The sequence below is a fragment of the Cetorhinus maximus genome, chromosome 4, assembly GCF_964194155.1.
Source record: "Cetorhinus maximus chromosome 4, sCetMax3.hap1.1, whole genome shotgun sequence".
Lineage (NCBI taxonomy): Eukaryota > Metazoa > Chordata > Chondrichthyes > Lamniformes > Cetorhinidae > Cetorhinus > Cetorhinus maximus.
Genome location: NC_135882.1, coordinates 30,866,255 through 30,881,737, shown reverse-complemented (window position 1 = coordinate 30,881,737; position 15,483 = coordinate 30,866,255). Strand labels below are relative to the sequence as shown.

General features: G+C 42.4%; 1 pseudogene across 1 annotated transcript in view; it reads right to left on the bottom strand.

Moving 5' to 3' along the window:
- LOC144679558 (cytosolic non-specific dipeptidase-like) overlaps window positions 1-15,194 on the bottom strand; it is a 52,530-nt pseudogene extending 37,336 nt beyond the window's left edge. The window contains exons 1-2 of the transcript XR_013576368.1: window positions 15,054-15,194; window positions 14,603-14,765 (exon numbers count right to left, since the gene is read on the bottom strand). The product of XR_013576368.1 is annotated as a cytosolic non-specific dipeptidase-like (transcript). The remainder of the gene's footprint in view (window positions 1-14,602; window positions 14,766-15,053) is intronic.
- Window positions 15,195-15,483: the final 289 nt, after the last annotated feature.

Genomic DNA, 15,483 nt, shown 5'->3' with positions numbered 1-15,483 from the left:
GGAAGATGAACATGAATGCATTCACTATTTCTTTCAACATTCTGGGATGTTGGTCATTAGGTCCTGGGGATTTATTAACCTTCAGTCCCATTAATTTCTCCAATACAACCTTCTTACTAATACAAATTTCTTTCAATTCCTCATTCTCCCTAGTCCTTTGGATCTCAAATTCTGGGAGATTTCTTGTATCTTCCTCAGTGAAGACAGACACAAAGTGATTATTTAGCTTCTCTGCCATTCTCTATTACCTATTATAAATTATCCTGACTCTGCCTGTAATGGACCCACATTTGACTTAACCAAACATTTCCTTTTTAGTGCACCTATAGAAGCTTTTATGTTCTTTGCTAATTCACATTCATATTCTATTCTCCCTTTCTTGTTGGTCCTCCTTTGCTGTATTGTAAAATCCTCCCAATCCTCAGGTTTACAAATATTTCAGGTAACTTTATAGGCCTTTTCCTTTAATATTATAGAATCCTTAACTTCCTTTGTTAGCCACAGTTGACTGACTTTTCTTTGAGTTTTTGTGCCTCGAAGGACTGTAGAATTGCTGTAAACTATGTAACGATTCTTTAAAGACTGTCCATTGCATATGCACAGTCATATTTTTTAATGTATTTTCCCAATCCACCTCAACCAATTTGCCCCTCATACCTTCATAAACTTACTTTGTTCAAATTTAACACCCTGGCTTCAGATTGAATTACCTCGCTTTCAAACATAATGGAAAATTTTATCATATTATGGCTAGTCACCCCTAAAGGTTCTTTTACAACAAGGTTATTAATTAGCCCTTTTTTTGTTACATGATACTAGATCTAAAATGGCCTGTTGTCTAGTTGGCTCCTCGACATACTGCTCTAGATAAACATCCCTAACACCGTCCTGAAACTTGTCTTCCACAGCATTATTACTTATTAGGTTTACCCAGTCTATATGCTGATTGAAGTCACCCATGATTACTGTATTACCCATGCTACATGCTTCTCTAATCTACTGATTAATACCATGCCCCATACTACGACTACTGTTTGGTGGCCTATTAACATCTCCTACTTCCTTACAATTTGAGCTACCTCTGGTTCCATACCCACACCCTCCCTGACAAGCTACTTTAAACTGCCCCCAATAGCACTAACAAATCTCCCTGTGAGGATATTAGTCCCGGTCCCATTAAGTGTAATCTATCCATCTTGTACAGGTCCCACCTTACCCAGAACTGGTCCCAATACCTCAAATCAGATGCCCTCCCTCCTAAACCAATTCTCCAGCCACATGTTCAATTGCTCAATCCTCTTATTCCTATGCTCACTAGCATGTGGCACTGGGAGTAATCCTGAAATTACTGCACTGGAGGTCCTGCTTTTTAATTTTCTTCCTAATTCCCTAAAATCTGCTTTCAGAACCTCATCCCTCTTCCTATCCATGTCATTGGTACCAACATGGACCATGACTTCCAGCTGTTCACCCTTCCCCAGAATGATGTCCTGCAGCCATTCTGTGAGATCCTTGACCCTGGAACCAAGGAGGGAACACACCATCCTGGAGTCACGTTTAATGCTGCAGAAATGCCTGTCTGATCCACTGACTACAGAATCCCCTATCACTATTGATCTCCCACTTTTCTTCCTCTCCTCCTGTGCAGCTGAGCCACCCATGGTGCCACGGACTTGGCTCTGGCTGCACTCTCCTGAGGAACCATCATGCTCACTGGTACCCAAAATGGGAAACCAGTTAGCAAGCTAAATAGACTCAGGGGACTCCTGAACCACCTGCCTGGATCTCTTAGACTGCCTGGCAGTCACCCATTCCCTCTCTGCCTGCCCACTCTTAACTTGTGATGTGACCACCTCCCTAAATGTGCTACCAAGTTAGTTCTCTGCCTCATGGATGCACAATAGTGACTCCAGCCACTGCTCAAGTTCTGAAACCAAGAGCTCAAACCTCTTCAGCTGGTGATATTTCCTGCAGATGTGTTCATCTAGGTGAGTCCATGACTTCCCACATAGTGCAGGATGCACATCCCTCTCAGCCCAGCTACCCTGCCATACCATAACTCTAAAAACTATTATTACAATTAGAATAAGTAGAATAACTTACCAGTTACTCACCAATCAGCTTATTTCCCTGTAGCAAAGCTAGAGCCAACTACTGGAGGCTGAAGAAGGACAGAAAAAGTGATTGAGATCAATCACTTACTCCCTTGCTCACCAAACTCCAACTTAAGCAGCAATCTAGTGTAGACAAGACAACACTGAAGATGGCCTGTTTTTATGCTCCCTAATTCAAGTTTCGGAAAGCCAGTTTAAGCCAGTTATCTAATTAACTAGCTGCAGCTGCTCAGAGTGCCTGTATAGCTCCTGTTTTAAAGCTGGAATAAAACTCAACTTCTCTCAACCCAGAGAGCAACTTGTAGTTAATTGCTAAATTAAAGACTAGACTTTAGATAGAAATTAACCCTTAAAACTCCTTCACTCACCAAACTTCAACTTAAGCACTCTAATGCAGCCTAATGTAGCACTACAGTGCAGGCAAAAACCTAGCAAGGAAAGCGTTCCAACCATGGCTAACAAAAGGAATCAAGGATTGTATTAGATCAAAGGAAGAAGCATATAACGTTGTCAAAAAGTAAGCCTCAGGATTTGGAGCATTCTAGAGTTATGCAAAGGAGGACGAAGAAAAAGATTAAGAAAGGGAAAATAGAACATGAGAATAAACTAGCAAGAGGAGAAAATGGCCTGTAAAAGCTCCTATAGGTTTGCAAAAAGGAAAAGATTAATAAAAACATATGTATGCATTATAAATTCCCCAGACTCTGCTTGAAATGGGGAATAAGGAAATTGCAGAAAAACTAAACACATACATTGTGTCTATCTTCATGGAGGAAAATATTAAAAACCTCTCAGAAGTAATGGAGAATCAAGGGACGAATGTAAATGAGGAACTGTAAGATATTAATATTAATAAAAAATGGCACTAGAGAAATTAATGGGACTTAAAGTAGATAAATCCCCAAAACCTGATAATCTACATCCCAGAGAATTGAAAGAGGTGGCTGCAGAGATAGTAGATGCATTTGGTGGTCATCTTTCAAAATTCTATTGACTCTGGAATGGTTCCTGCAGATTGAAAGGTGGCAAAATGTAACTCCACTACTTAAGAAAGGAGGGAGACAGAAAATGGGAAACTATAGACCTGTTAGCCTAACATCAGTCATAGGGAAAGTACTAGAATCTATAATAAAGGATGTGATAACAGGATACATAGAAAATAAGGGCAGTGTCAACATGGATTTATGAAACAGAAATCATGTTTAACAAATGTGTTGGAGTTTTTGGAGGATGTAACTGGCAGAATAGATAAGGTGGAACAGATGGATGCGGTATAGTTAGATTTTCAGAAAGCTTTTGATAAGCTCCCATAGAAAAGGCTAGCTAACAAAATTAGAGGACATGGGATTGGGGGAAATATAGTGGCTTGGACGGAGAACTGTTTAACGAACAGAAAACTGAGAGGAGGAATAATGGGTCAATTTCAGCTTGGAAGGCTGTGATGGGTTGGGTACTGCAAGGAACAGTGCTTGAGCTCACAATCTATGTCAATGATTTGAATGTTGGGATTAAATGTAATATTTCCAAGTTTGCAGATGAAACAAAACTAGATGGAAGTGTGAGTTGTGAGGAGGATGCAAAGATGCTTCAAGGAAATTTGGAGAGGCTGCGTGGTCAAAAATGTGGTAGGTGGAATGCAATGTGGAGAAATATGAGGTTATCCACTTTGGTAGGAAGAACAGAAATACAGAGCATTTCTTAAATGGTGAGAGGCTGGGAAGTGTTGAATTTCAAAAGGACCTGCGGGCCTGTTCACGAGTCACAGAAAGCTAACCTGTAGGTAAAGCAAGCAATTGAGAAGCCAAATGGAATGTTGGCCTTTATTCGAAGAAGGTTTGAGTATAGGAGTAAAGATGTCTTACTACAATTATATAGAGCCTTGTTGAGACCATACCTGGAGTATTGTGTGCAATTTTGGTCTCTTTACCAAAGGAAAGATATACTTGCCTTTGAGGGAGTGCAATGAAGGTTCACCAAACTAATTCCTGGAATAGAGGGATTGTCCTATGAGGGAAGGTTAAATAGACTGGGCCTTTATTCTCTGGCATTTATAAGTATGAGAGGTGATCTCATTCAAACATAGAAAATTCTTACAGGTCATGACAGAGTAGATGCAGGAAGGATATTCCCCCTGGCTGGGGCATCTGGAACCAGGGGACACAGTCTCTGGGTAAGGGGCAGGCCATTTAGGATTGAGATAAGGAAAAATTTCTTCACTCAGGGAGTAGTAAACCTTTGGAATCCTCTGCCCCAGAGGGCTGTGGATGCTCAGTCGTTGAGTATGTTCAAGACTGAGATCAATAGATTTCTACATATTAAAAAGATCAAGGGATACAGGGATAGTGCAGGAAAATGGTGTTGAAGTAGAAGATCAGGCATGACCTCATTGAATGGTTCGAAGAGCTGAATGGCCTACTACTGCTGCTGTTTCTTATGTTCTCATGAACTACCTACTTACAGCTAACTTGAGAGTGACATTGGCAGACACCAGAAAAATCTGCGTGATGGACAAGCAAAGAAATATATAAACTTTCAACTAAACTCTCCCCCTCTAAATAATACATGAAGTAAAGTTTTAGTATTCTGACCATCCTTTTTCCTTTGTGTGTAATATTCAATTAGAAGGAACTGTTTCATGATTGTTGCCAGCAATGCAATTTATTCTAGTTGCATAATCGATTAATCCAGTCAAGAACACAGCACAGGGTCAAAATCAAAATCAGTAGAAATAAATCAAATCACTACAATAAGACACTTATGAAGTAATTAGGAAAACTGTGCACAGATAAGTCAAAGGCATTATCTGACTATCTGATTTCTCAAAAATTAAATAGGAAAATCTCAATTTTAATTAATTGTATTTTCCAGTCCAAGCAAAGGTCCATCAATATCGATATCAATGAACACATTTTCTGGGCTGAAGGGGAAGAGCAATTTATTTGGCTGATGCCCTAGACAGAAGTTAGAATGGTAATCTGAATAGCCTCTTTATATTTGACATGTCTTCTCTATCCAGGATGACCTGTAATAAATAATGAGGGAAATCTCCCAACTGCACTGTTCCATTGTCTGACCTGGACCAATACAGTCAAGAGGGTTGCCTCCAAGAGCAGTAGAAATTGTGTTGGTGGGTCTAATAGGGGCAGAAATTGAAAAGCAAGAACAGATTCCAACAATAGAAGCTAAAACAGAAAATTACAGAAACACTGAGCAATCAGACATATGTGGAAAGAACAGACAATTTACCATTTTGGGTGCATATCCTACTTCAAAACTGAAAATACTACATTGGCAGGTGTATTACTATCATCCAAAAAGGTGGGTAATAAGACCATACAAAAATGTGGGCAGAGAAGATTCAGGAAATTCATGTAAAGGAAACAGGGATAAAGTTGGTGACTAACAGTTTTTCAGATCTTTGCTGAACTCATTCTTTGACAATTTGCTGATTTTTTTTCAAGTAACCACAACCCACCAATGACAAATCTTCACATGACATTTTAATGTTTTCAGTTCCAGATGACTTCATATTTTTCTTTCTCATATTTTTAAACTATTGACAGGATTTTTAAAAATTATAATTATTGGGAACAGGATCTGGATACAAAATTAGAAGGAAGTGGGCCGGTGTTAAAATATTAAAACATTTTCTCAGATCAAAATCTAATGTCACAATTACTCTTTCAAGGGCAACTAGGGAAATGAATATTGCTGCATATGAAAGAGTTAGCAGAAAAGACCAATTATCACATACACTCTCTTTTAATTAATCTTTCATGACTGTGGGAGAGAGAACGATCCCCCAATAACCTTTGACTCCCTTGTCAGTCAAGAATCTATCTACCTCTGCCTTAAAAATATTCAATGACTCTGCCTCCACCACTCTCTGGAGAAGAGAGTTCCAAAGATTCACGACCCTCATAAAAAATTTCTTCTTATTTCAGTCTTAAATAACACTTTTATTTTTAAACAGTGTCCCCTAGTTCTAGTCTCTCCCACAACTGGAAACGTCCTTTCAGCATCCACTCCGTCAAGTCCCCTCAGGATCTGATATGTTTCAATAAGATCACCTCTCAACCTTCTAAACTCCAAAGGTAATTGTCCAACCTTTCTTCATAAGATAACCTCCCATCCCCCCACAACCCAGGTTTCTAATGTATTTATATTCTTTCTTAAGTAAGGAGACCAAAAGTGTACACAGTGTGGTCTCACCAACGCCCTGTGGTCTCACAATCTGAAAGTCGAGAGTGCAAATTTTGCTATAAGTTGTAAAATTGAGTTCAGTAAATAGACTAATTTGTGAGCTAGCCCATAAAAGATACAAGTTTTGTCAGAAAACTCCAACTGGTTTCACCAATGTGCTTCAGGAAAGTATCCAATACATGATTCCAGTCCCTAACTCTATGCTTGAATTTAGTGCCCTCAGGCAGAGGTGGGCAATAAACACTGCATTGCCAATGACACCTACATTGGAAGAACAAATAAAAGAATCTTGAAATGCTGCAAATACTCAGCAGATCTGGCAGCATCTGTGGAGAGCAAAATAGTTAACGACTCATGTTGCGACCTTTCATCAGCCTGGGATGTTAACTTTTTCTCTCTCCACAGATGCTGCCAGACATTCTGAATATCTCCAGCACTTTCTGCTTTCGAGCATCTGATACTTCATTTTTGTAGAGAAAACTTGCATTGATATAAGGCCTTTCACATCCTTAGGATGTCCCAAAGCGCTGAAAACAAATTAATTACGTTTAAAATGCAGTCACCCTTCTTTTGTAGGCAAGCGCTGCAGCCAATTTGCACACAGTATGATCCCACAAATAGCAATGAGATAGATGACCAGATATAACTGGCTTTCAGTGATGTTGGTCAGATTTAAAGTTTGGCTAAAACACAAGGAGAACTCCTTTGTTCTTCAGATGGTACCGTAGGATCTTTTACATCCACCTCAGAGTGGAGAAACAGCCTCAGTTAAACTGAAATTTAGGCTCTGAAATGTTAGCCTGGATTATATGCTCAAACCTTTGGAGTAAGGTGTATAGCCAAACTTAGCAGTGAGTACGACTAACAGAGCCAAGGTGATTGAGTGCCTGCATTTTTTAAATAAAATGTTAGCTGAAAAAAAATTCCAACCACTCTTATTCCTGAAATGTCAGTTCATGTTGGAAACAGCAGCAGCTAAGCCTCTGGCACCTCACTAAAGTAACTGATCTTCATTTATGCTTGGCAACAGGCTGTTAACCAGTAGGTTCATTACAATTAAAACCTTGCTCACTACCTTGCAATTCCAACAAGAACAGTGATCAAAACTATAGCCAATTTAAACCTACATATTTCTGGGATGCTGCAGTTCAGATCAGAAAGGTTTGAGTATAAACTCTCCAGGTCTGTGTGGCTCAACACTACACTGTCCAATGTAATTACCAACTGATCCATTTGAATCACTGAAGTATAATTTATCTTTCATCTTTGTCAAAGCATTCAAAGGCAAACCTGTTCCAACCACTAATGAATGCTAATAATTTTGCTGAATGCTCAGGGTTGACCTCAATGTATTAGGAAATGAAAGAGAGAAAGACAGTTGTGTTCCCCATGAAATACACTGCATTTTTGTTTGTCAAACAGGAGCAATGCAAACTTGAGCAAGTGAACTTTCTTTTGGAACAGTCAATGTTCCCCAGACTGGCAAAGTTCATAGCCCAGAAATGAAGTGAAAGACCAGAGACCAAGTGATCAAACCAGGAGTGCATTCAATGAATCACAGAATTGCTACAGTGCAGAAGTAGGCCAGTCAGCCAATCGTGTCTGCACCAGCTTTCCAAATGAACACCTCACCTAATGCCATTCTCCTGCCTTCTTCCCGTAACCCTATGTCATGATTTAAAATGATATAAGAGCACCAATCATTCATAAGAGATTTGGTAACACATTGTGGGTTCATTTATTAAGACTAGGCAAATGGGAACAGCTATACAAAGATATAAAGCTCGAAGACATGTCAGAGCTGCAGAACTGTGTGTGTGTGTGCTCTGTTGAAAGAAAAAATGAAACTAAAACTTGATGGCACGACACACTTCCTTTCTAGCGATGTCATGCTGCAACCCCTTAAAAGCATGTTACAGCATCCTTATTTCTTTTAAAGTTACTTTTCCCCCTTCCAAAGAGGTATAACTATTTACAGTACATTTTCATGTTTAGTTACCATTACATAAGTGTATAGAACTGATGAATGTATGAGTCTTTAAAGTGTAGAGATAATCTCTGGTATGCCCAGATCTTTTGTTGGTAACCTTGTCTGGAGGCTTCTTACAGTGATCTGTGGGACTGTCATTCTTAGATGTTGTTTCTGCTTTCATTCAGGGTCTTGTCCTAGATGCAATAGGACTGGATACTAGTTGAGGAGGTGGAATGGATTGGATTTATCCTCGGTCATACCTCACTGTTGTACCTATCTGTGTAATCACTCTATAAGATCTTGGTTCCGAACAAATCCTTGTCGCCTCGGCTGGTTGTCATGTACCTTGTGTGGAATCCTGGATGTGAACTTGTTGTCCCAACTCTAAACTTGGCAGTTCTGCACCTGCCTTTTTATCTTGCCTGTTGGTTATTTTCCCTTGCGGTTTTAAAAGTTGCTCTCTAGTGTCTGAGAGAGTAGAATGGGTAAGAGCAAGTAAATTGGTATGCCCTGGTCTGCCAAACATGAGCTCTGCCGGTGAAGTTGCACTTTAAGGTGTCGCTGTCAGATGTAACATAGCAATGTGTAGATTTTGCTTGGTCTGGCTCCATTTGAGAATTAGGGATTTCACCATGTGAATCATTCGTTCAGCCTGGCCACTAGATCTAGGATAATGAGGAGAAGAAGTTGTGCAATTGATATTCCACTTTGCACACAGATCCTGAAATGGTTTACCAATTAATTGTGGACCATTATCCGTAATGATCTCTCGGGAAACACAAAATAGCACTTAGAGTGCGCATGACAGTGCTGCTTGGCATATTGTGCAATTGTCGAATAATGGGATAATTGGTAAAATAGTCGACGATAACAATGAATTCAGTGCCATGGACATGGAAATAGTTGGTTGTGATTTTGGATAAAGGATGGATAGGAATTTCATGTGGAATCAATGGTTCCTTATGCTGACTTGGCATATGCACTGACATGCCTTCTTGACGACGACCACAATGTCATTGTTCGTAACCGGCCAATAGACTGTCCCTCTAGTGAGCCTTCTCATTTGATCTATGCCCGTTGCCAGTGATGAAGTTGTTGATGAATATTAGGTCACATCAATTCCAACATGATGACCTGCCTGCCTTTAAAAATGACAACTCAAGAGATGCTAAGTTCATCCTGGTAAGGCTAAAATGGTCTCATGCGTTTCTGGACATTTTGAATTAAATCAGGCCATCCTTCAATAATGGTTTTCCACAGTTTCTATATGGTATAAATTTTTGAAGTTTCGTCTTAGAGCTTCTGGTACTTGCTACCAGGTCCATTGACCGATTTGCATTCTCCTGCAATTTTAATGTTGCAGCTCCCTTGAAACTGTCAGTTTTCTTGAAAAGCTCTGGGTATTTCTATGTTAAATCATGAACTAAGGTGATAGGAGTTGTTTGTGAGGTTGATCTACCTTGCAAAGTTTGAATAATTCCATGTCTTGTTATTAGTTTCAGGTGATTAGGTTCAGGGCTGGTAGGTCTGCAATTGCTGGGCCTTTTGCCTCCACAATGTAGAACAGTGGTGGTCAACCTACGGTCAGTGGGCTGTATGCGGCCCATCAGGATTCTGAGTGTGGCCCACAAGACATTTTGTCAACTGTTACCCATGCATAGGGTTGGCCTGCTATGGTTCATGCACTGGATGAAGATGAAATTAACCAGCTAAAGAGGAAAGGTATACAAGAACCTTGGTTGAATATCCTGGTCCAGTTCTCTGGCGTTGCATTGCAAAGCTGATGTATTTTTTTGGATCAACATACACATGCGAGCAGACTTTTCCTGCTATGGGACATATCAAATGCAAAAAGCTCAACAGGCTAACAGATGGAAACCTCAGTGCTGAATTGCAAAGTGTCTGCACATCCCTGAGTCTTGATCTATTGAAAGCTTGTGGAGGACAGATCCAACCAGAAGTTGCACTGAGTATAATATAGGTAAGGCAAGCGCAAATATTTGTTTTGTGTTTACTATGTGGTGACAGTTCTATCAATATATGAATGATTAAGCATTTTCTGTAACCCATTATGAATTATTCGGCATGTATTAAATGTATTTAATTTTATTCATGGGGTCATGGTTAGTGCACATACCTGATTTCAATCTTGCAGCCCACTGAGGTGAAGGAAGGCCACTCATGCAGCCCAGTCACTAGCCTAGGTTGACCATCACTGACGTAGAACATCCGTGCCACCCAAGAGGACTGATTGCCCGTGAACTCCAGGATTATGAATCTTGTGCGTGGAATTAGTGAACCGTTGTACGCTGACATTTTCACAGCAGTAGATTCCACCATGGCCATCCATGTCTGTGAAGTCATGGGATAGGATGTTGGCGCTTGCTCATGTGTCAATCTTGGCCAATAACAAATAGTTGCCAACTTTCTTAGGGAAGATAATTTGAATCTTGGCAAGCACTTTGGATGGTGAGACGGCATCCATGTTTTCCACGAGAATGACAGTGTGAAACGTGTTCACCGCTCTTCATCTCGTGCACATCATCGTCATTTTCTGGTTTGTCAATCACCTCATGTATATGTTTCTGTTGGGACACCGGATGTTTGTTCTTATTACTTGATGGTACCCGTTGGGTACAGTCTGTTCAGATCAGTGCACGGCTCTTAGTAGTTGCATCAGCCTTTGCTCTAGTGCACTGCCACTGCCAATTTCTCTTTCTAGCACATGCCTCGCAGAATTTCTGGGAAGATGGACATTTCCTTGGTGCATGTAGAAGGCCACACCTTCCACACCTCTTGCTAAGTTTAGGCATACAAGTAAGTGTGTCAACAATTGGGGGTTGTACTTAGGACCTGTAAGCTTTGTGAACCTGCAAGGATTGCTTTGTACTTACATCCATCCTTGAGCAGCTCTTTGGGCTTGTCTAGTAGAGCTTTCTGGAATTCTTCCATGAGAGCGGATGTGATGACCAACTCAACAATTCTGTCTGCTAGCTCTCTGTTTAAAAGAAATCACAGTACTTACACTTTTCTCTGCATCTGCCTTCAAAGTAGTCTATAGATTCTGCAGACTGCTGTCGAATTGACATGAACTCTATCCGATGAATACGGAAGTTTAACTTGATTCTGAACTGGCCTTCCAATGTGATCCATATCTTTAAGGGATCCATTAGCTTTTCTGCTATCAATCCTAACATGTTCATAAAATGGGGAATTTTGTGGACATTTTCACAAGTTCCTTTTGACGTTTCTTCTCCTATAGCACCCGAGATGAGTGTCGCTGTAGCTGCTTTTCCACAGTTCTTCTCAAACTTAATATAATCGCAAACTTCTCTGGTCCGATTTTAACAACGGTTTTGTTTGTTTTTTTTTGGTTGACTCTCCATTTCTCAATATCGATCTGGCCCACACCCTGGTCATTCTCCTTTTCCGACTAAGCTAACCCGGTGCTGGTCCTTTCATCGCACAGTCCCATTCATTGAATTGACAGACCCACAGCAATGTGGTTGACTCTTAAATGCCCTCTGAAATGGCACAGCAAGCCACTCAGTTGTATCAAACTGCTACAAAGTCTCTAAAAAGGTATGAAACCAGACGGACCTCCTGGCAAAGACCTAAGCACCGCAATCTCAGCCCTGTCGAGCCTGCAAAGTCCTCTTTACTAACATCTGGGGGCTAGTGCCAAAATTGGGAGAGCTGACTCACAGACTAGTCAACTACAGCCTGATATAGTCATCCTCATGGAATCATACCTTACAGATAATGTCCTAGACACCACCATCACCATTCCTGGGCATGTCCTGTCCCACCGGCAGGACAGGCCCAGCAGAGGTGGTGGCACAGTGGTATAGAGTCAAGATGGAGTTGCCCTGGGAGTCCTCAACATCGACACCGGATCCCATGAAGTCTCATGGCATCAGATCAAACATGGGCAAAGGAACCTCCTGTTGATTACCATGTATCACCCTCCCTCAGCTGATGAATCAGTGTTCCTCCATGTTGAACACCACTTGGAGGAAGCACTGAGGGCGGCAAGGGTGAAGAACTATGGGGTGACCACATCTATAAACATGTTCTCCATGTACCTCTCAGCCACATGGATACATCGCAGTGACACCAGATGCTGCTCAAGTTCTGAAATCCGGAACTCAAGCTGCGGCAACTGACGACACTTCCTGCACAAGTGGCTGTCCAGAACATGGGAGGTGTCCTGGACTTCCCAAATTGCACACGATTTGCACTCTCAAGGTGGAGCAGCCCTGCCATTCCTTTATTTATTAGTTAACCTTACTTCTGCTACAAAACCTTACAGGTACTACTACATCTTATTAGTGCTGACAATACTGCTAATAATTAACACACGTTACTAGATGTAACAAACCTTACTTAAAAAAAAGGATAAGAAAATACTCATTGACTACTCACTTACTTCTTCTTATTACTTAATATTTTTTTAAATAATTTTTAAACTTCCAGTTGCTGATACTCAGTCCCTAAGTAGCAATATTCACCATCCAATCAACTCATGAGTTTCCTCTGATGTCACACCTTGATTTCTGTTTCTTAATGTGGCTCTGACTCTTCTCAGTGGACATTCGGTCTGCTCGCTGAACTCTCACTGCTTGTCCCTCTGCTCTCTGAACTCTCGCTCTGGCCCCTCTGCTCTCTGAACTCTCGCTCTGGCCCCTCTGCTCTCTGAACTCTCGCTCTGGCCCCTCTGCTCTCTGAACTGTCGCTCTGGTCCCTCTGCTCTCTGAACTCTCGCTCTGGTCCCTCTGCTCTCTGAACTCTCGCTCTGGTCCCTCTGCTCTCTGAACTCTCGCTCTGGTCCCTCTGCTCTCTGAACTCTCGCTCTGGTCCCTCTGCTCTCTGAACTCTCGCTGCTGGTCCGTCTGCTCCCAGAGCTCTCACTGCTGGTCCGTCTGCTCCCAGAGCCGTCACTGCTGGTCCATCTGCTCCCAGAGCTCTCACTGCTGGTCTGTCTGCTATCTGAACTCTCGCTGTTGGTCCATCTGCTCCCAGAGCTCTCGCTGTTGGTCCGTCTGCTCCCAGAGCTCTCGCTGCTGGTCCGTCTGCTCTCTGAACTCTCGCTGCTGGTCCGTCTGCTCCCAGAGCTCTTGCTGCTGGTCTGTCTGCTATCTGAACTCTCGCTGCTGGTCCGTCTGCTCCCAGAGCTCTCACTGCTGGTCCCTCTGCTCTCTGAATTCTCACTGCTGGTCCGTCTGCTCTCTGAATTCTCGCTGCTGGTCCGTCTGCTCTCTGAATTCTCGCTGCTGGTCCGTCTGCTCTCTGAATTCTCGCTGCTGGTCCGTCTGCTCTCTGAATTCTCGCTGCTGGTCTGTCTGCTCTCTGAACTCTTGCTGCTGGTCCGTCTGCTCTCTGGATTCTCGCTGCTGGTCTGTCTGCTCTCTGAACTCTCGCTGCTGGTCCGTCTGCTCCCAGAGTTCTCGCTGCTGGTCCGTCTGCTTTCTGAACTCTCGCTGCTGGTCTGTCTGCTATCTGAACTCTCGCTGTTGGTCCGTCTGCTCCCAGAGCTCTCGCTGCTGGTCTGTCTGCTCTCTGAACTCTCGCTGCTGGTCCGTCTGCTCCCAGAGCTCTTGCTGCTGATCTCTCTGCTCTCAAAACTCTCGCTGCTGGTCCGTCTGCTCCCAGAGCCCTCGCTGCTGGTCCCTCTGCTCTCTGAACTCTTGCCACTGGTCCCTCTGCTCCCAGAACTCTTGCCGCTGGTCCCTTTGCTCTCTGAATTCTCGCTGCTGGTCTGTCTGCTCCCAGAGCTCTTACCGCTGGTCCCTCTGCTCTGTGAACTCTCTCCTCTAGTCCCTCTCTTCTTTGAACTCTCTCCGCTGGTCCCTCTGCTCCCTGAACTCTGGCCATTGGTCCCTCTGCTCCCTGAACTCTCGCTCTGGTCCCTCTGAACTCTCTTTGTTGGTCCCTCTGCTCCCGGAACTCTTGCCGCTGGTCCATCTGCTCTCTGAACTCTTGCTGCTGGTCCATCTGCTCTCTGAACTCTTGCTGCTGGTCCATCTGCTCTCTGAACTCTCGCCGCTGGTCCATCTGCTCTCTGAACTCTTGCTGCTGGTCCATCTGCTCTCTGAACTCTCGCCACTGGTCTCTCTGCCCTCTAAACTCTCTCCGCTGGTCACTGTGTTTCCCAAATTCTTGCTGCTTCCTGCACTTTTTTTTGGCCCTTCTGTCTTCTAGATGGTGATTACTGCCTTCTGTTCTTCTTCTCCCCACTCTTCAAGTCTGTTCCAGAACTCAAGCTAGAAATAGAATTCTATTAACTATAAAAGACAAAAAAAAACCTTCTTACCATCTTTTTCTACCAATGTGAAGGGCTCAGTGTCTCATCCATCCTCAATTTGGGCAGGTTGAACATCCAGATGACCATAGATACATAGAGTCTTCTTTTTTGGATCATTGCCTAGTGTGGCCAATAGGATTGGTGGAAGAGGAATCTTTGATCCATCAGGCAGCTAATTTAAAATTAAATATAGTACATTGCATATGATGAAATTTATGATTTAAAGAAGATTGTAAAACTTTATTGCAGAGAGTGTTCTGTATAATTTCAGATGTGCAATTCCAAAGAACTGATTACATGAATAAAACTATCAAATTTCTAAAAGGTGTGAAATGAGCTGTCAAGCCCCAGGCAACCATGTCCCAAGATTCAACATTTTGAAGAGGAGAAAAGAGAAAAGGAAAAGAAAATTTGGAAGAGACATACTTATAAAATTGATCAATGATCTATTAACTCTCACGGTTTGTTGTCCAATATCAGCCAGTTCCACGGATCCACCCAGTCGTTCTATCTCTTTGCCGACAAATTCCATCATTCTTTTGGTTTCGTCTCTCTTCTCTGGCCATGCCGAGACGCTCTGAATTGCCACCCAATCTGCCAGGCGCTATGGAAACAAGACAGTCACTCACTCACTTTTCCAGAATTGCTTCATCCAATTCAGGGTCACGGGGAGTCGGAACCTACCCCAACAGCTAATGGGCACTCAGGGTACACCCAGGGCAGGACGCCAGTCCATCACAGTGACAAGCCAGTCAAGTAACTAAATTTACCTTGATGTCTGTGATTTTCGCCACAGATTAAAGATGAATTACCTGTCATTTGAGATTACGTAGAGGGTTTATATAAACAAAATGAAACCTCTGACGCCCGATCTTGATCTTGTCTATGAT